The 20,564-nt window shown below is 40.0% G+C and overlaps 1 long non-coding RNA gene across 1 annotated transcript in view; it reads right to left on the bottom strand.

Moving 5' to 3' along the window:
* Nucleotides 1-20,564, bottom strand: part of LOC309635818 — a 55,052-nt gene that overhangs the window by 14,865 nt on the left and 19,623 nt on the right. Inside the window, exon 2 of the long non-coding RNA XR_014249040.1 lies at nt 20,205-20,339. This is a non-coding gene — a long non-coding RNA (uncharacterized lncRNA). The remainder of the gene's footprint in view (nt 1-20,204; nt 20,340-20,564) is intronic.

Genomic DNA, 20,564 nt, shown 5'->3' with positions numbered 1-20,564 from the left:
TTGTCCCAGCTTACCCTTCCGCCTCCCTATGTCCTCATGTCCATTCTCTACGTCTGCATCTTTATTCCTGTCCTGCCCCTAGGTTCTTCAGAACCATTTTTTTTTTTTTAGATTTTTAGATATATATGTGATAGCATATGGTATTTGATTTTCTCTTTCTGACTTACTTCACTCTGTATGACAGCCTCTAGGTCCATCCACCTCACTACAAATAACTCAATTTCGTTTCTTTTTATGGCTGAGTAATATTCCATTGTATTTATGTGCCACATCTTCTTTTTTTTTTTTTTCCTTTTTCCTGACACTTTTAAGAGGAATTCGATTCAGAATATTCATATAAGGAATATTGAACATAAATGACAGACTTTTAATAGAAGTATTATAAAACACTTAGACATAGTTTTTATATGTATTGTCATCATGTGAAACTTCAAAACCAAAGAAAACAATGCAATAAAAGTAGCTGTTGAAATTAAACAAAAGGCATGTTTCAAGCATTCATTATGTAGCTGTAAATGTTAGGATCACACCTTACTTTTCTTTTTTTTTTTTTTTAAACATCTTTATTGAAGTATAATTGCCTCACAATGGTGTGTTAGCTTCTGCCCTATAACAAAGTGAATCAGCTACACATATACAATATGTTCCCATATCTCTTCCCTCTTGTATCTCCCTCCCTCCCACCCTCCCCATCCCACCCCTCTAGGTGGTCACAAAGCACCGAGCTGATCTCCCTGTGCTATGCGGCTGCTTCCCACTAGCTGTCTATTTTACATTTGGTAGTGTGTATATGTCCATGACACTCTCTCACTTTGTCCCAGCTTACCCTTCCCCCTCCCCGTGTCCTCAAGTCCATTCTCTAGTAGGTCTGTGTCTTTATTCCCGTCTTGCCACTAGGTTCTTCATGGCCCTTTTTTTTTTTTTTTCTTAGATTCTGTATATATGTGTTACCATACTGTATTTGTTTTTCTCTTTCTGACTTACTTCACTCTGTATGACAGACTCTAGGTCCATCCACCTCACTACAAATAACTCAATTTCGTTTCTTTTTATGGCTGAGTAATATTCCATTGTATATATGTGCCACATCTTCTTTATCCAGTCATCTGTTGATGGACAACTTAGGTTGATTCCATGTCCTGGCTATTGTAAATAGTGCTGCAATGAACATTGTGGTACATGACTCTTTTTGAATTATGGTTTTCTCAGGGTATATGCCCAGTAGTGTGATTGCTGGGTTGTATGGTAGTTCTATTTTTAGTTTTTTAAGGAACCTCCATAGTGGCTGTATCAATTTACATTCCCACCAACAGTGCAAGAGGGTTCCCTTTCTCCGCACCTTCTCCAGCATTTATTGTTTGTAGATTTTTTGATGATGGCCATTCTGACCTGTGTGAGGTGATACCTTATTATAGTTTTGATTTACATTTCTCTAATTAGTGATGTTGAGCATCCTTTCATGTGTTTGTTGGCAATCTGTGTATCTTCTTTGGAGAAATGTCTATTTAGGTCTTCTGCCCATTTTTGGATTGGGTTGTTTGTTTTTTTGGCATTGAGCTGCATGAGCTGCTTGTAAATTTTGGAGATTAATACTTTGTCAGTTGCTTCATTTGCAAATATTTTCTCCCATTCTGAGAATTATCTTTTCATCTTGTTTTATGGTTTCCTTTGCTGTGCAAAAGCTTTTAAGTTTCATTAGGTCCCATTTGTTTATTTTTGTTTTTATTTCCATTTCCCTAGGAGGTGGGTCAGAAAGGATCTTGCTGTGATTTATGTCATAGAGTGTTCTGCCTGTGTTTTCCTCTAAGAGTTTTATAGTGTCTGGACTTACACTTAGGTCTTTAATCCATTTTGAGTTTATTTTTGTGTATGGTGTTAGGGAGTGTTCTAATTTCATTCTTTTAAAAGTAGCAGTTGTGGCTTTATTTTTGATAGCTGTAAATACAGCATCGTGAAGAGCTCTCAGAAAGCTTATAATCTAGCTAGGAAAACCCTGCTTTATTCACATTTCTAACTGCCCTGGTGTAATACTTTATGCTTGAATATTGTGGGTACCATATAAATAATAGGCGATAAGACTGTTTTTTTAAAGTCAATTGGCACCATGAAAAGCTCTGAACATAGGGTTACGGACACCATTTCAGAAAAAAAAAACCCAGATAGAGGTAGAAGTGTTACTTTTCTCTCTTCATTATTTTAACAAATGTGTTTGATCAATTTATAAAAATCAAGTAATTGTGTACATCCTATCTCCCATTAGGGATAGAAAATGTCTTCCTGGTCCCTGTCCTGTTGCCTGACGCATACAAGATAGTTTCCTATTTCTTGAATGAATAAGTGGTGACTCATCCACTTACCTCTCTCCAGTTGGCCTCCAATCTCTCTCTTCCCCTTTATAGCCGCACTGCTGTAAATAATTTCCGATGCTCATCTTTCTTTTCTTACCTTCCAGTCTGCAGCTCACACTACTTCAGTCTGACCTCTGCCTTACCACGGTGCTCACTGTGCTGAGATACAGCCTTCCACTCCTTTCCCTCTGGGTGGGCTCACACGTTGGTGTTGCCCAGGGGCAGGGAGGGAAGTTGAGGCTGCAGCTCATGCCACAGAAGTTGCGGAGAATGTACTCGGCAGTGTCTCCGCCCATGGCCTCCTCCCCCACCACAGCAATGCTAGCAAGTGGGTGAGATGAGTCAGGCACTGCTTCATGAACATTCGGTTTATTTACCCTGCTCACAAGAGCACCATCGGGCGGGTGAACAGGCAGCTCATAGAATTCCCTGGTGTCAGGGTCAGATTTTCTATCCACTTCACATCCCCAGAACCTCAGACTGTTCTGTGCACAGATTCCACCCAGTTCCACTCTCTCTCGTGGTTGCCAACATGTCAGAATGGCTTTCCTCTCTATCACACCTGCTCCCGAACATCTTCTTAAGGTATGTGTAAAATATGAACATGTGAAATAGTCTCAAACACGCATGACCACATTCAGAACCAGTTACAGGTCTGTTTCCCAGACATATCATTTAGTAATTTCTCTTTATTTTTTATTTTTTTCTTTGTAGTCATCCATTTTATACACATCAGTGTATACGTGTCAATCCCAATCTCCCAATTCATCCCACCACCACCCCCACTCCCTACCGCTTTCCCCCCTTGGTGTCCATACGTTTTTTCTCTACTTCTGTGTCTCAGTTTCTGCTCTGCAAACTGGTTCATCTGTACCATTTTCTAGGTTCCACATATATGCGTTAATATACGGTATTTGTTTTTCTCTTTCTCATTTAATTCACTCTGTATGACAGTCTCTAGGTCCATCCACGTCTCTACAAATGACCCAATTTTGTTCCTTTTTATGGCTGAGTAATATTCCACTGTATATATGTACCACCTCTTCTTTATCCATTTGTCTGTTGATGGGCATTTAGGTTGCTTCCATGACCTGGCTATTGTAAACAGTGCTGCAATGTACATTGGGGTGCATGTGTCTTTTTGAATTGTGGTTTTCTCTGGGTATATGCCCAGTAGTGGGATTGCTGGGTCATATGGTAATTCTATTTTTAGTTCTTTAAGGAACCTCCATACTGTTCTCCATAGTGGCTGTATCGATTTACATCGCCACCAACAGTGCAAGAGGGTTCCCTTTTCTCCACACCCTCTCCAGCATTTGTTGTTTGTAGATTTTCTGGTGATGCCCATTCTAACTGGTGTGAGGTGATACCTCATTGTAGTTTTGATTTGCATTTCTCTAATAATTAGTGATGTTGAGCAGCTTTTCATGTGCTTCTTGGCCATCTGTATGTCCTCTTTGGAGAAATGTCTATTTAGGTCTTCTGCCCATTTTTGGATTGGGTTGTTTGTTTTTTTGATATTGAGCTGCATGAGCTATTTATATATTTTGGAGATTAATCCTTTGTGCATTGATTCGTTTGCAAATACTTTTTCCCATTCTGACAGTTGTCTTTTCGTCTTGTTTGTAGTTTCCTTTGCTTTGCAAAAGCTTGTAAATTTCATTACGTCCCAGTTGTTTATTTTTGTTTTTATTTCCATTACTCTAGGAGGTGCATCAGAAAAGATCTTGCTGTGATTTATGTCAAAGAGTGTTCTTCCTATGTTTTCCTCTATGAGTTTTATAGTGTCCGGTCTTACATTTAGGTCTCTAATCCATTTTGAGTTTACTTTTGTGTATGGTGTTAGGGAGTGTTCTAATTTCATTCTTTTACATGTAGCTGTCCAGTTTTCCCAGCACCACTTATTGAAGAGACTGTCTTTTCTCCATTGTATATCCTTGTCTCCTTTGTCATAGATTAGTTGGCCATAGGTGCATGGGTTTATCTCTGGGCTTTCTATCCTGTTCTATTGATCTGTATTTCTGTTTTTGTGCCAGTACCATATTGTCTAGATTACTGTAGCTTTGTAGTATAGTCTGAACTCAGGGAGCCTGATTCCTCCAGCTCCATATTTTCCCCTCAAGACTGCGTTGGCTATTCGGGGTCTTTTGTGTCTCCATACAAATTTTAAGATTCTTTGTTCTAGTTCTGTAAAAAATGCCATTGGTAATTTGATAGGGATTGCACTGAATCTGTAGATTGCTTTGGGTAGTATAGTCATTTTCACAATATTGATTCTTCCAATCCAAGAACATGGTATATCTCTCTGTCTGTTGGTATCATCTTTAATTTCTTTCATCAGTGTCTTATAGTTTTCTGCATACAGGTCTTTTGTCTCCTGAGGTAGGTTTATTCCTAGGTATTTTATTCTTTTTGTTGCAATGATAAATGGGAGTGTTTCCATAATTTCTCTTTCAGATTTTTCATCATTAGTGTATAGGAATGCAAGAGGTTTCTGTGCATTAATTTTGTATCCTGCAGCTTTACCAGATTCATTGATTAGCTCTAGTAGTTTTCTGGTGGCATCTTTAGGATTCTCTATGTATAGTGTCATATCATCTGCAAACAGTGACAGTTTTACTTTTTCTTTTCCAATTTGTATTCCTTTTATTTCTTTTTCTTCTCCAGTTGCCATGGCTAGGACTTCCAAAACTGTGCTGAATAATAGTGGTGAGAGTGGACATCCTTGTCTTGTTCCTGATCTTAGAGGAAATGCTTTCAGTTTTTCACCATTGAGAATGATGTTTGCTGTGGGTTTGTCATATATGGCCTTTATTATGTTGAAGTACGTTCCCTCTATGCCCACTTTCTGGAGAGTTTTTATCATAAATGGGTGTTGAATTTTGTCAAAAGCTTTTTCTGCATCTATTGAGATGATCATATGGTTTTTCTTCTTCAATTTGTTAATATGGTGTATCACATTGATTTGTGTATATTGAAGAATCCTGCATCCCTGGGATAAATCCCACTTGATCATGGTGTGTGATCCTTTTAATGTGTTGTTGGATTCCGTTTGCTAGTATTTTGTTGAGGATTTTTGCATCTATATTCATCAGTGATATTGGTCTGTAATTTTCTTTTTTTGTAGTATCTTTGTCTGGTTTTGGTATCAGGGTGATGGTGGCCTCATAGAATGAGTTTGGGAGTGTTCCTTCCTCTGCAATTTTTTGGAAGAGTTTGAGAAGGGTGGGTGTTGGCTCTTCTCTAAATGTTTGATAGAATTCACCTGTGAAGCCATCTGGTCCTGGACTTTTGTTTGTTGGAAGATTTTTAATCACAGTTTCAATTCATTCCTTGTGATTGGTCTGTTCATATTTTCTGTTTCTTCCTGGTTCAGTCTTGGAAGGTTATACCTTTCTAAGAATTTGTCCATTTCTTCCAGGTTGTCCATTTTATTGGCATACAGTTGCTTGGAGTAGCCTCTTAGGTTGCTTTGTATTTCTGCAGTGTCAGTTGTAACTTCTCCTTTTTTCATTTCTAATTTTATTGATTTGAGTCCTCTCCCTCTTTTTCTTGATGAGTCTGGCTAATGGTTTATCAATTTTGTTTATCTTCTCAAAGAACCAGCTTTTAGTTTTATTGATCTTTGCTGTTGTTTTCTTTGTTTCTATTTCATTTAGTTCTGCTCTGATCTTTATGATTTCTTTCCTTCTGCTAACTTTGGGTTTTGTTTGTTCTTCTTTCTCTAGTTGATTTAGGTGTAACATTAGATTGTTTACTTGCGATTTTTCTTGTTTCTTTAGGTAGGCTTGTATAGCTATAAACTTCCCTCTTAGAACTGCTTTTGCTGCATCCCATAGGTTTTGGATCATCGTGTTTTCATTGTCATTTGTTTCTAGGTATTTTTTGATTTCCTCTTTGATTTCTTCAGTGAAGAAATCCTTGGTTTTTTAGTAACGTATTGTTTAGCCTCCATGTGTTTGTGTTTTTTATGGTTTTTTTCCCTGTAATTCATTTCTAATCTCATAGCGTTGTGGTCAGAAAAGATGCTTGATATGATTTCAATTTTCTTAAATTTACTGAGGCTTGATTTGTGACCCAAGATGCTGGAGAATGTTCCGTGCGCACTTGAGAAGAAAGTGTAATCTGCTGTTTTTGGATGGAATATCCTATAAATATCAATTAAATCTATCTGGTCTATTGTGTCATTTAAAGCTTCTGTTTCCTTATTAATTTTCTGTTTGGATGATCTGTCCATTGGTGTAAGTGATGTGTTAAAGTCCCCCAGTATTACTGTGTTATTGTCGATTTCCTCTTTTAGAGCTGTTAGCCGTTGTCTTGTGTACTGAGGTGCTCCTATGTTGGGTGCATATATATTTATAATTGTTATATCTTCTTGGATTGATCCCTTGATCGTTACATAGTGTCCTTCCTTGTCTCTTGTAACATTCTTTATTTTGAAGTCTACTTTATCTGATATGAGTATTGCTACTCCAGCTTTCTTTTGATTTCCATTTGCATGGAATATCTTTTTCCATCCCCTCACTTTCAGTCTGTATGTGTCCCTAGGTCTGAAGTGGGTCTCTTGTAGATGGCATATATATGGGTCTTGTTTTTGTATCCATTCAGCAAGCCTGTGTCTTTTGGTTGGAGCATTTAATCCATTCACATTTAAGGTAATTATCGATATGTATGTTCCTATTACCATTTTCTAAATTGTTTTGGGTTTGTTTTTGTAGGCCCTTTTCTTCTCTTGTGTTTCCCACTTAGAGAAGTTCCTTTTGCATTTGTTGTAGAGCTGGTTTGGTAGTGCTGAATTCTCTTAGCTTTTGCTTGTCTGTATGTAAAGCTTTTGATTTCTCTGTCGAATCTGAATGAGATCCTTGCTGTGTAGAGTAATCTTGGTTGTAGGTTTTCCCTTTCATCACTTTAAGTATATCATGCCACTCGCTTCTGGCTTGTAGAGTTTCTGCTGAGAAATCAGCTGTTAACCTTATGGGAGTTCCCTTGTATGTTATTTGTCGTTTTTCCCTTGCTGCTTTCCATATTTTTCTTTGTCTGTAATTTTCGACAGTTTGATTACAGTGTTTCTCGGCATGTTTCTCCTTGGGTTTATCCTGTATGGGACTCTCTGCGCTTCCTGGACTTGGGTGGCCATTTCTTTTCCCATGTTAGGGAAGTTTTCGACTATAATCTCTTGAAATATTTTCTCGGGTCCTTTCTCTCTCTCTTCTCCTTCTGGGACCCCTATAATGCGAATGTTGTTGCGTTTAATGTTGTCCCAGAGGTCTCTTAGGCTGTCTTCATTTCTTTTCATTCTTTTTTCTTTATTCTGTTCCGCAGCAACGAATTCCACCATTCTGTCTTCCAGGTCACTTATCCGTTCTTCTGCCTCAGTTATTTTGCTATTGATCCCTTCTAGTGTATTTTTCATTTTAGTTATTATATTGTTCCTCTCTGTTTATTTGTTCTTTAATTCTTCTAGATCTTTGTTAAACATTTCTTGCATCTTCTCCATCTTTGCCTTCATTCTTTTTCCGAGGTCCTGGATCATCTTCACTATCATTATTCTGAATTCTTTTTCTGGAAGATTGCCTATCTGCATTTCATTTAGATGTATTTCTGGGGTTTTATCTTGTTCCTTCATCTGGTACATGACTGCCTTTTCATCTTGTTTATCTTTCTGTGAATGTGGTTTTTGTTCCACAGGATGCTGGATTCTAGTTCTTCTTGCCTCTGCTGTCTGCCGTCTGGTGGATGAGGCTCTCTAAGAGGCTTGTGGAAGTTTCCTGATGGGAGGGACTGGTGGTGGGTAGAGCTTGCTGTTGCTCTGTTGGGCAGAGCTCAGTAAAACTTTAATCTGCTTGTCTGCTGATGGTTGGGGCTGTGTTCCCTCCCTGTTGGTTGTTTTGCCTGAGGCGACCCAACACTGGAGCCTTCCCCGGGCTCTTTGGTGGGGCTGATGGCGGACTCTCGGAGGGCTCACGCCAAGGAGTACTTCTCAGAACTTCTGCTGCCAGTGTCCTTTTCCCTTGGTAAGCCACGACTGCTCCCCGCCTCTGCAGGAGACCCTCCAGCACTAACAGGTAGGTCTGGTTGAGTCTCCCCTGGGGTCACTGCTCCTTCCCCTGGGTCCCTGTGCACACAGTACTTTGTGTGTGCCCTCCAAGAGTGGAGTCTCTGTTTCCCCCAGTCATGCCGAAGTCCTGCAATCAAATCCCGCTAGCCTTCAAAGTCTGATTCTCTAGGAATTCCTCCTCCCGTTGCCAGACCCCCAGGTTGGGAAGCCTGACGTGTGGCTCAGAACCTTCACTCCAGTGGGTGGGCTTCTGTGGTAAAAGTGTTGTCCAGTTTGTGAGTCACCCACCCAGCAGTTATGGGATTTGATTTTATTGTGATAGCGCCCCTCCTACCGTCTCATTGTGGCTTCTCCTTTGTCTTTGTATGTGGGGTATCTTTTTTGGTGAGTTCCAGTGTCTTCCCGTCGATGATTGTTCAGCAGTTAGGTGTGATTCCAGTGTTATCGAAAGAGGGAGTGAGAGCATGTCCTTCTACTCTGCCATCTTGAACCAATCTCCAATTTGTCTTTATTTTAATTCAAAACAAATGTCTCCTTTGTCAGTCTTCCACAGTCAAGGCAACTGACCACTCCCACCTTCTCAAAAGGAAATCCTTGTTTCCTTGCCCCACGAGCCAGCAGTCTCCTGGGTTTCCTTCTTTCTCTTGGTGCTCCCCCTCTCACCCTCAGCAGGCTCTTCCTTCACTACATGGCCACGATGGATTTGAATTCCTCAAGGCTTTGGTCGTAGCATTCTCTCCCATCACTAACTTTATACCCTTTCTGTGGCATCATCTCCACCTGTGGATCCTGTCGATCATATCCAGACCAGTGAATGTGAAGTTGAATCACAAGTTTCTATCTCTGGTTCGGATCCCAGAGCTTTCTGACCAGCTCCACACCCGTAATCTCATGTCTGCTTGCTCTGCCCTGTGATGACTGCAAGCCACCTGAAACACAGCATGTCCAACACTGAACTTACAAACTTGTCTTCACAGACTTGCTCTTCTGCCAGTGTTCCCTGACACTTCCTCATGGGCTCCGCATAAACACTGCAGAAGGTGACTTGTCAGTTTCACCTCTTGCACGTCTCTGGAATCCACTGACCCCTTAGAATTCATCCTTCCTCCCCTAAGTCAAGCTACCAGTATCTCTCTGCTCAAAAAGTTCAGTTGGTCTACATAACTTTTGCCCCTGGCCAACCAATACTCTGCATTGTAGCCAGAAATACTTTTTTGAAATACACAATTGATGATGTGACTGACTATAATCCTCCCCCTCAAAAAAGCCCCCCCACACCAACCTTTTTATTGGCGCTATGTTAAAGGAATGTGCTTTGCTATGGCTCAGAAGCCTTTCATGGTGACGGCTCCTGATTACGTCCTCAGATTCACGTTGTTTATCTTGCTCCCTGTCCTTCGGCCACTTGGCTTTCCTTGTCTCTCACGTTGCCCCTGCTGTCTTCTGCTTTCCTTACATTTTGGCTGTCCCATACATCATGCCTTCTGCCTGTACTCCTAGTCTGTACATCATATAGATCTCATTTTCTAGAATCTTGTGTCTCTCCTTTGTAGCATTTAGAACAGCTGCAATTTCAAACCTACTTGGGTGATTCTTTTACTGTTTGTCTTCCCCACCAGCCTGTAGGCCAAATGAGGGCAGAGAATACCTGATGCAATTCACTGCATCCTAACAGTGTCTGGCACATAGTAGGTACTCACTAAAGACAGCTTTATTGAAAACATGAGTGTATGAAATGAATATGAAAATAAACCCCGATATAAATTCAGCAAGAAAAATGTACCCATAGCCCAGTGTTTAAAAATTCTAAAGATAAACACAGTATTGAGATTAGAAACAAGAGCACTGAAGGCTTTTGATGGATTTAAGAAATCAAAGTAGGAGGGCTTCCTTTCGCACCCAGATTCAGCAATGGGTGGATGGGAATGATACGGATTTTTTAAGGAAAAATTTTATCTGGGCTGAAAAGCAAGTGGTTTTAGCACATAAAAATATGCTAAGATATGAAGGTAGTACTTTCTAACCCTACTCCTGCCGTTTTTGTCACTGCATATATTGAAGCAGAGCCATTGTAAGGGCAGGAAGAGAAGAGAAGAATAGGACCAGAGACGAGCTGGGGAGGCAAAGGAGAGACGAGATTTCAAAAATGTTGATGTCTCTGGATTGTGGCTATTCTGCTGGGCATACCTTTTTATATCCTTGCTTCTAAAATCCATGTCATTACATGCACTATAATTGTCTCTGCTTCCATATGGTGACAGAATTCTATCAACTGTATCAGGATCTCAATAAATAGGCAAAACGAAAATGTTGCCTAAGTTGTCTTCCCTCAGTTACATTCCAAATACAGGACCCACCCCCACCAATAATGAAACACAAATTTTGTCAATTAGAACAGTATCAGTTGTGAATGTACTTTTGCAATTTATGAGAGTAAAAACATTCCACATTGAAATAAGAAATGCCATCTGATTTCGATTTAACACAAAGGGGGAAAAACACATTCCATTTAAGAATGACAAATAAAGCTGTCAGTGTGATCCATTTATAGCCCCTCAGAGAATGCCACAAACCCACATAATGTTCTGAGAAGCTAGTTATTGTATTTGCTCTCTCGAAGAGAAGGCATAGGAGTCCCAGATGGACTGCTATTCAAGGAAACTAAGGTTAGCTGGAAGAACGTACGTTAGCGTCCTAGGTGCACACCCCTTAGAGGGGAGCGTGAAAGCTCCAGTTGTTGTATTTAACTTGTGTGCACCAGCAGGAGGGGTGGAATGCTGCAGGACTGATGGGGGTGTAAGAAAATGGAGAAAAACCTTTGTCTCCCTTGTCTGTTCCCCCCATCCGTCCACCCTTGAGTTCTAGGAGGGTCTTACTGGCCAAACAAAGCCTCTTTCTGCCAGGCCTGCTGCTCACAAACATTACAGAGAGCCGTCAAATCTTGATTATAAACATTCACAGTGCTCGTTCTTTTTGAACATTTTACTATAGGTTATTTCAGGCTCAGGTATAAGGGCACTTACCAAAAACAAACACTGGAAACGTAATCTCTGTTCCTTATTCCTGCACTCAAGCTTCCTTCTTTCAAGCAGCAGTGTGCTGTTAAATACATATACATATAATCATATATACGTATATATAAGATATGACCCTCTGCAAGGCATAACTGATTACTTTTTTCTCCTTTGCATTGGCTGCTAAAACACTGAGAATAAAATTTGTTACTGTCTTCTGGCAAGAGTATTGAATTTCATGGCATAAGTTTTGAGTATGGTTAGAATGGGCATCATCAGAAAATCTAGAAACAACAAATGCTGGAGAGGGTGTGGAGAAAAGGGAACCCTCTTGCACTGTTGGTGGGAATGTAAATTGATACAGCCACTATGGAGAACAGTATGGAGGTTCCTTAAAAAACTAAAAATAGAATTACCGTATGATCCAGCAATCCCACTACTGGGCGTATACGCAGAGAAAACCATAATTCAAAAAGACACACGCACCCTAATGTTCATTACAGCACTGTTTACAATAGCCAGGTCATGGAAGCAACCTAAATGCCCATCGACAGACAAATGGATAAAGAAGAGGTGGTACATATATAGAGTGGAATATTACTCAGCCATGCAAAGGAACAAAATTGGGTCATTTGTTGAGACGTGGATGGATCTAGAGACTGTCATACAGAGTGAAGTAAGTCAGAAAGAGAAAAACAAATATCGTATATTAACACATGTATGTGGAACCTAGAAAGGTGGTACAGATGAACCGGTTTGCAGGGCAGAAATTGAGACACAGATGCAGAGAACAAACATATGGACACCAAGGGGGGAAAGTGGCAGAGGGTGGGGTGGTGGTGTGATAAACTGGGAGATTGGGATTGACATGTATAAACTGATGTGTATAAAATGGATGACTAATAAGACCCTGCTGTATAAAAAAATAAATAAAATTAAAAAATTAAAAAAAAAAAAAAAGATTGACAACGGAGCCATTAAACCCAGCCCTGAATTGGATTGATGAGGAGACTGAGGCAAGAAAATAGCGAGGACTGTCCTGAATCAGCCAGTCTTGGTAGCAGATAAGGGAGAACAGCCCCATTCCTATGACTCTAATGCACCTCTTGTCACATTTCACCCTAGGGGGGAAAAAAAAAAAAAGTTTTGAGTATGATTCTCTCTCCTGGCCCTATCTTAACATTTCTAGCCTTATTTTTTTTTTCCTGTGGCTCATTTTTTTCCTACCTTTTTGAAATATATTTTATATTGCTCTACGGTATGTATTTTTATTAGCCTTTCTCTGTAAGCTTTAACTCCTTTCCAGTATATAAATAAAATATACAACATTTATAGACAGCTTTTTTTTCCCCCTTTGGAGGGTTGCAGAATTTTCCCAAGGCAACACATAATTCATTACCATAAATGAACATTAGGACACTGGTGTTCATAGTAATTAAAATTTTTTGTGGTATTTAGCTCAATATTTCAGTTAAGTTTTCTTAATATTTATACATACACTTTTAGAGCTGGAATTCCTAGCCTGAGGTCCATGGACTCTCAAATTATATGCAGAAGTTTGTGCATATAAATTTTTATTATGGAGGAGTTTCATTTTAATCCAATTCTGAAAGGTGAATTAGGCCCAAAAGATTAAAAATTACTCCTTTGCAGTGGAATAACCCTGGAAGACCAGATCTTGGTCTTCTGACACTCAACTAAGTGACAAAATATTTACTGACTACCTACTAAGCACCTAGCACTGTAATAGTTACTCAGAAAACAGCCGAAACATGTAGACTTGACCTCTGACCTCAGGGTACTCCTGGTCCAGTGGGGATGAGGGAAGGCAATGAAAAAACAATGTGAAATAAGTGGATGGTAATGTACTGTAATGAATAAAACAAAGTAATGTAATAGAAAATGAATGAGATTGGATGGTCAGGGAAGACCTCTCTGAGGAGGTGTAACCTTAGCTGAGCCAAGCAAGATTGGAGGGAAGAGCATTCCAGAGAGAGGCCAGCTAATGCAAACACCCTCATGGAGATACAGGCTTGTTGTAATCCATCTCTCTTCTAGAAAAAAGGAATGGTCGTTCTCCAAATTCACTCTTCAAATTCATGTTTAGTGCTTCAGTCTAGAAATATCAGACTAATGATCTGTGTGAAGGTTAGATATCTTTTCCTTGTTTTCGTTTTCTTTTTTTTAAAAAGTTAGATTTCCTAATGTGAGGGAAAGGTATTTTCAGAAAAAGAGTGCCATGTATTTTATTATACATGAAATTCACTCGATAAATAATTGAGTCTACCATCTTGAAGGCACTGTGGGAGATGCCCTCAAGGTGTTCAGCACAGGCCAAATAAAATATAACTGCTGTACATGTAACCATCATGTACCTTAAACCGATCTTGTATTGTTCTGTAACATAGGTTTATGAGCCAAGTAAATTCTAGGGCCCAGATGCTTTCATGTACAGCTTGAAACCCAAAGCTCTTTAGCAAGCCACCAATCATGCTATAAAAGTTGAAGATGGATGAGGAGGAGAAAGGAACACGTAATGAAAATTGGGGTTAAAAATTCTTTGAAATAAGGACACCGTACTCTGTGGCTTGGAAAATGCCCTACACAGCCCTGGCTGTGTAAATCAATAAATTAAGATGTGACTGAAGATTGTAAGTATCTCCCACATTATTAGCTGTTTTCCTGAATTAAACTGTTTATAAATATGTTAAAGAAATAATGTACTGGTGAGATGAAGACAAGACTGAGGTCACAGAGTTCTCTGTGATAGTCAAAGTGTGCCCGGTACTATGTGAGACCACCATGCTCACGGCCTTCGAGGTGAAGGCTGCGACTACTTCTGGTGTACAGATAGGGAGAAACTGAGGTTTAAAGAAGCAAAATGACCTGCCTGGTCACAGAGCTAGTGGGAGGAGCCAGCAGGGTTTGGTACCTAGGAAGCCTGACTCCAGAGCCTCCAACGATACCACCTCCACCGTTACCAGTTAGCTCTGTGAAGGGAGGTGGTTTTGTGAGTTCTAGCTGATAAACTCATCTGCCTTGCTGCTTAAAAGGCTTTGGGGAACAACATTCTGAATGATTAGTCTGAGCTCACTGTGTGCAAATTAATTTAAATACTAGCCAAAACAAAACAAGTAAGACAGCAAAAGCTGCTATTAAGAGTAACAGGTTTAAAAAAAAAAAAGGTTATTTGACTTTGGATCAGAGTAAATTATTTGGGTTATCTGTAATACACCCTCCCTTAGGAGAAGTAATGAAGAGTTTGAATGTATTTATTTTAAAATTCTCAGTCAAATAGAAAACGAATTTATGGTTACCAAAAGGGATAGCGGGGAGGAGAGGAGATAAATTAGGAGTTTGGGATTAACATTTACACACTACTGTATATCAAATAGATAGACAAGGACCTACTGTATAGCACAGGGAACTATATTCAATATCTTGTAATAACCTATGATGGAAAAGAATATTTAAAAAAAAAATATATATATATAAAATATCTGAATCACTTTGCTATACCCCTGAAACTGACACAACATTGTAAAGTAACTATACTTCGATTTAAAAAAAATGGTAAAAAAAATTCTCAGTCAAAAGTACAAACATGATTTTACTAACTTGTTTCTGCCCTCACTGATTTTTGATAATGAAATTTCAACTTGGAAAAGGGACATTTTAAAGCTTTGTTCAAATCTAGATCAAGCAGTCATTTTCCTCGTCTTTCACTCTCCCCGAACCGTTCTTGCAGGCTGCTCAGAGGCTAATCCTACTTCAATAACAAGAGGAGGAGTGGCTGCAGTAGCGTATCATAGTTCCAAGTACCGTTGATTGAATATTTACGCAGTATCATGCACTGTGCCAGTCACTCTACAACTTCACTTTATCCTCACAACAGCCCCGTTAGTAGCCTTTATTATTATTCCCAATTCCCAGCTCAAGAGATGGCAGCTCACAGAAGTTGCCCACATGTTGAAGGCTTCCCAGCTTGTTAACGGAGGAGCTTATACCAGGCCCGTTGATTCCGGAGCCCAGGGTCCCTGCAGTCTCCCCACACCATCTCCCTTTGTTTGATCATGTTTTCTCCCCTAATTGACCCACGGATGAGGTCACTCTATTTCCCAACATAGGCTGCCTAAACCCTTTAGAATCCAAGGCTGTCCATGATCTGGACTTTTTTTTTTTTTTAACCTGTCCAAGCTAATTTCTCTAAATACCCTCAAACCCTATGGGAACCTGCTTCCTCTTAAAGCTTCAGAAGCCCCTTAAGCCCACAATCCAGCTTAAATTCTACTGCTCTTAAAGGCCCTGTTCAAATTCCACTGATCCAAGCCATCTTCCAGGCCTCCCCAGCCCAGAGTAAATACTTGAACAGCTGGCCTCTGCTGGCTGGTGACCCTGGTGTCCTCAAGAGCTTTGGCAGCCTGGACTCCATGGAATCGTATGAGAGTTCTGTTGGAAAGTGCCATTGGACATTTTTCTCAGGAGCATGTCCAGAGCTTCTGTCAGTTTTTTAAAGCTTAACCACCACACACACAGGCACACACAGTCACACAGTTCTGGAAACTAATGACATTAAATGCTAATGTTTCTCGAGCAAGGTGGCCAGATTTAGCAAATAAAAATATTATATGGGATATGCCTATACTAAAACATAACTTGTTGTGTGTTTTAAATTCAAATTTAACCGAGCCTCCTGTACCTGATCTGCAATGCTGTCCTTGACTGTTTCGTGGATATTAATCTTATTTCTCAACTGTATGGAATATAATCATCTAGAGGGCATGGGGGGCTTCATTACTTCTCCACCAAACTTAACCCTCAACTTTTATTGCTAATTACTGATTCATTTTTGTGGTCCAACAGAAACATTTTGGAACATTCTTTTTTTTTTTTTTAAGATTTTTAGAAATTTCATGTAATGTCTGAAACATTTGTATTAATATATTTCCATACAAATAACCCAAAGAAAGTTTAGTATTAGTTGTTTTTTTGTTTATTTGTTTGTTTTTTTTATACTGCAGGTTCTTATTAGTCATCAGTTTTATACACATCAGTGTATACATGTCAATCCCAATCGCCCAATTCAGCATGTTTTGGAACATTCTTGATTTGGGGCCAATATCAAACCTAGTAGCTAAATCATGATACATATATGGCTTTTACTATAAGGAAATGGATGTCCATAATACCTAAGAAACTAATTTTGATCGTCTCTTCTACTTGCTGGATTCAAACACATCGATTTTTTCTTTAAAAAGTCCTCTTAGAAGGAATCTGGGAAAGTTCAAAACATACCCAAATTATTATTGGACCTCAAAGTGAGATCTTCCGCCCATTCGACTGAGAAATCACGGAAGGTATCTGTTAAAAATGCAGCTGTCTGGGTCCAATCTCAGACCTATTAATTCAGAATGGCTCCAAGCTATCTGGGTTTTTAAAAAGCCTTTTGGATGATTTTTATGACCTGTAAAGTTTAAGGACTGTTTTTTTATGGGATGTAATACTCTAGCAAGGATTGCTCTCTACGTTAGAGGTGAAAAGTTGTTTTTGTCCTTAAAAACAAGCCATCATTATTTGGAGTTCAAAATATCAATCATCTTTTAAATGTATCTGGAATCTATCACACTAGTGTTAAATGCTCAGCACTGTAGATTTCCCATTCGGAGCTCCCAAGTGTTTGACTTGGTAAAGTAATGATAGGTATTAAAAGGCTACCTGATGGATCATTAAAATAGTAAATGAGTCACTGAAGTTTATAGAGGCCATACAAAATTTAAAAATAAGATTATATGAAGTAAGGTGCTCTGCTGTGTACCAATGCTGCTACCCAGGATCGGTCTGGGAAACCTAAGGATCTTTGGAATTTCTGAAAGAAAGCAGCATTGTGCACCACTCCCTACCCCTGCTGACTGGGCGGTCCCTGAGATTTTTGATTCTTGGTGAAAAGAGTGCTGGTCTGGAAGTTGGAAGGCATAGGTTCTATACTTTCGGTTCTGTGTTTTTCTGAGCTTTCGTCTCCTTGTCAACAAAACAATGGTTTAGACCATTGGATGGTCCCTGAAGTATCTTCTAATCTCAAGTGTCTGTTATCATCCTGAGGTTGTTTTCTCTGCTGTAGAATATGGGGGTTGGACCATGTGCCTGTGTCCATTTGTCCTGGTGTCCAAGGGTAGCCCCGCTGTCTCCATCACTATCCTTGGGTCCCCATTCATAATTTGGACTTACTCTAGCAGCATAAGATAGATGATAGCTCATTTAGGTTATCCAAGGAAGGTACAATATATTGGCCATCAGCACATGTCCTTTCTAAGAGACAATTATTCATTCAACATACATATACTTATTGATCACCAGCCATGTGTCATGGTGCTAGACCCCGAAAATAAAATAATGAAAACAGACAAAAAGAGCTCTCGGCCTCATGCTGCTTATGATCTCGTGGGGGAGTGATGGGGGTGGTAAGACAAAAACAACCGCAATGAAGAGTAGCCCCCACTCGCCGCAACTAGAGAAAGCCCGCACACAGCAATGAAGACCCAACGCAGCCAAAAATAAACAAACAAAATAAAACAACCACCACATGTAAACTGACACATAAATAAAATAACCACTGTTTGTAATCAGTGGTCTGAAGGATCACGAAGGATGAGATAGAGAATAACAGAAGGCTGAGCAATGACGGGGAAAAGCCTCGTGGGGTAGATGATATTTTCTTGGACCTAAAGGAAGAAAAAAGATAAACGAGGGAATAGGGTTGGAGGAAAGGGCAGGGCAGAGGAGAGCATAATCAGGAGTCCCCTGGGAGGAGCAGCTTTTGTGCTTGGCAGCCAAAATCCTGGAATAGTCCCTTCCGTCCCTGAGAGATAATTTAATCCAAGACTACAGTAAGGGACTCAGAGGCCCAGAGAGTTTAAGGGACTTATCAAGGGGCGAGTTAGTTAATGGGAGAACTCTTGCATGCTTCAGTCCAGAAGGGGAACCTCTCTTAGGGATCACAGTGTATCAGGAAGTGCCTAGGTGCCTTGGTCCTGAGCTTCAGTTTCCTCTTGTGTGAAACACAGATGACATCTACTGCCTCAGATCGTTAACGGGATTTAATGAGATAATGTCACACAGTGCCTGGTAGGTATATCATAGCCGCCTGATAAATGCAGACTCTCTTGATTTTTCACCTAGTGCGCTTTCACTCATAGCCAGCTGTTGGAAAATAGGTAGAGCAGATAAAGGAAGAGAGGTGGCAGAGGGGAAGTTCTGGAATACTGGACTGGTGTCTGTTTAGCGTCTATCCGTCTGAGAGGCTGAGTAAAGGAAATGAGAAGAAGAGGCCACTGGAAGTGGGAAGGTATCAAGGAAAAGCATCCTCAACTTCATGGTTTCGCTCACCCCTTAATCTGCTAGTGGGGAATCTAGAGTTGTCTTCGTAAGACCAAAAAGACCATCCATAGCAATATTTATACTTAAAATTAGCATATAAGAAACAGGTTTTACTCTAGGAGACTGGTAAACAGAAGAATGATACACTTCATTATTAAATACATGCAAAGAGAACAATGTTATGTTAATATGTCACTCAATCCACTGGGAACAAACTAATTCAATTATCTGCAGAATATTAAAATGATTGCTGGTGTTAAGGATGCTTAAAAACCAAGCCCATGACGTTGGAAGAATGAATAATTTATCCAGGCAACTATGAAGCTTTTCTTCTTTGTTTATGAACAAAACCACAGATTGAACTTCAGCCTTCAAATACCAAGAGGCGTATTTCATGGATTTTAGCGGACAGCTATAAGGCCATCCCACAAAACCTGCTTGCCCTCCCTGTTGACTTATCCAAAACGTAAGGGAATAGTTACGGTTCAGGCACACTTGAACCAGGGCTGAATATTTCTCAGTTTCAAAGTTCACTGGGTCCCTTTTCCCCTAGCCATAAGGTAAATGCCATTCCATATATATAGCTTTTTGAAATGCTGCTTTCTTTATGATTCCCTGCCAGTGGTGCCTTATGGGAGACATTTTATTTCAAAGTTTCATAAGATGAGAATTGAACTCATTATTTTATTCCAGACTCATTGTTTAATTGACAGGAAACATGCATTCTAAATCATCCTGTATGCATGGCAGAAGCCGCTACCTAAATTTAACAATGGGTGGATTATTACTATTTAGCATATTTATGGAATTTTATATTCAGGAAGCATTTTACAAGTCTTTTATTAGTTAATCCTTACACTTCCCTGTGCATCTGATAGGTGGTAAACAATGCTTTGGGTTCTAAATTGCCAATACGTGAAAACTTTAATGAGGAAAAAAAAAAAAATCTGCGCCGTTCCTCCGTGCTCCCAAACTTGCCAAGAGCACATTTCTGATCCCTTTTTTTCTCACTAGAGACCAAGGCTAGAGGCCTGGGAAACGGGCTTGTACCCTGAACTATAAAAGGGAATATATTGGGCTCTGTCGCGGGTCAGGTGGCCAGCACCAGAGGAAACCTCACAAGACACCAAGGTGATACGACAGGATTCCCAGCAAAGATGCATCCCAGTAATACAGCACATAAAAAGGCACATAAGGAAGCAGTTAATTTTTCTAAAACTATACAGTGAACTTAGTTTTCAAATCTAATGATGCCATCCATACCCTCTGGATTCACTAATGATAGCACCAGTTACTGTGAAAACGCATACACGTATATTGAAAAACAAAACCTATTTCAAACTAAGAGAGTCTGTTTTCTTCTTTTGAAAACTCCCACGTTTTAAAAACTAAGCTTCCTTCAACACCCACCTCGAACTCTTCAGAATCCTCCAGTCTGCCCCTCTTCCAGACACCAGAAGGTGTTAGAGAGCAGGACAAGGAAAGCCTCTGTGGATCAAAGTTTCCTTCTGGACCCAAACGTTTTACAGCTGGGGGCTTTCAGAGCTAAGGAACCGAGAAAAATCAATCTCGCGTCACCTGAGGGCCGGACACCAGGAGCCGCAGATGCTGTGCCTACTTTCTGAAGACCCCGGCGTGGACACGTCCAGCCCAGATTCTAATCTCTTGTGACTGACGTGACTCTATCCCTCTAATCCCTCAGGCCCCCGCCTGCGCGAGTGTGTGTGTGTGTTGGGGTACAGTTGGTAGGCAGGTGCAGAAAGCACCCAC

The sequence above is a fragment of the Balaenoptera borealis genome (assembly GCF_965194805.1).
Source record: "Balaenoptera borealis genome assembly, chromosome: 10".
Classification (NCBI taxonomy): domain Eukaryota; kingdom Metazoa; phylum Chordata; class Mammalia; order Artiodactyla; family Balaenopteridae; genus Balaenoptera; species Balaenoptera borealis.
Note: the sequence above shows the minus strand (reverse complement) of the source record. Positions and strands in the feature narration are given on the sequence as shown.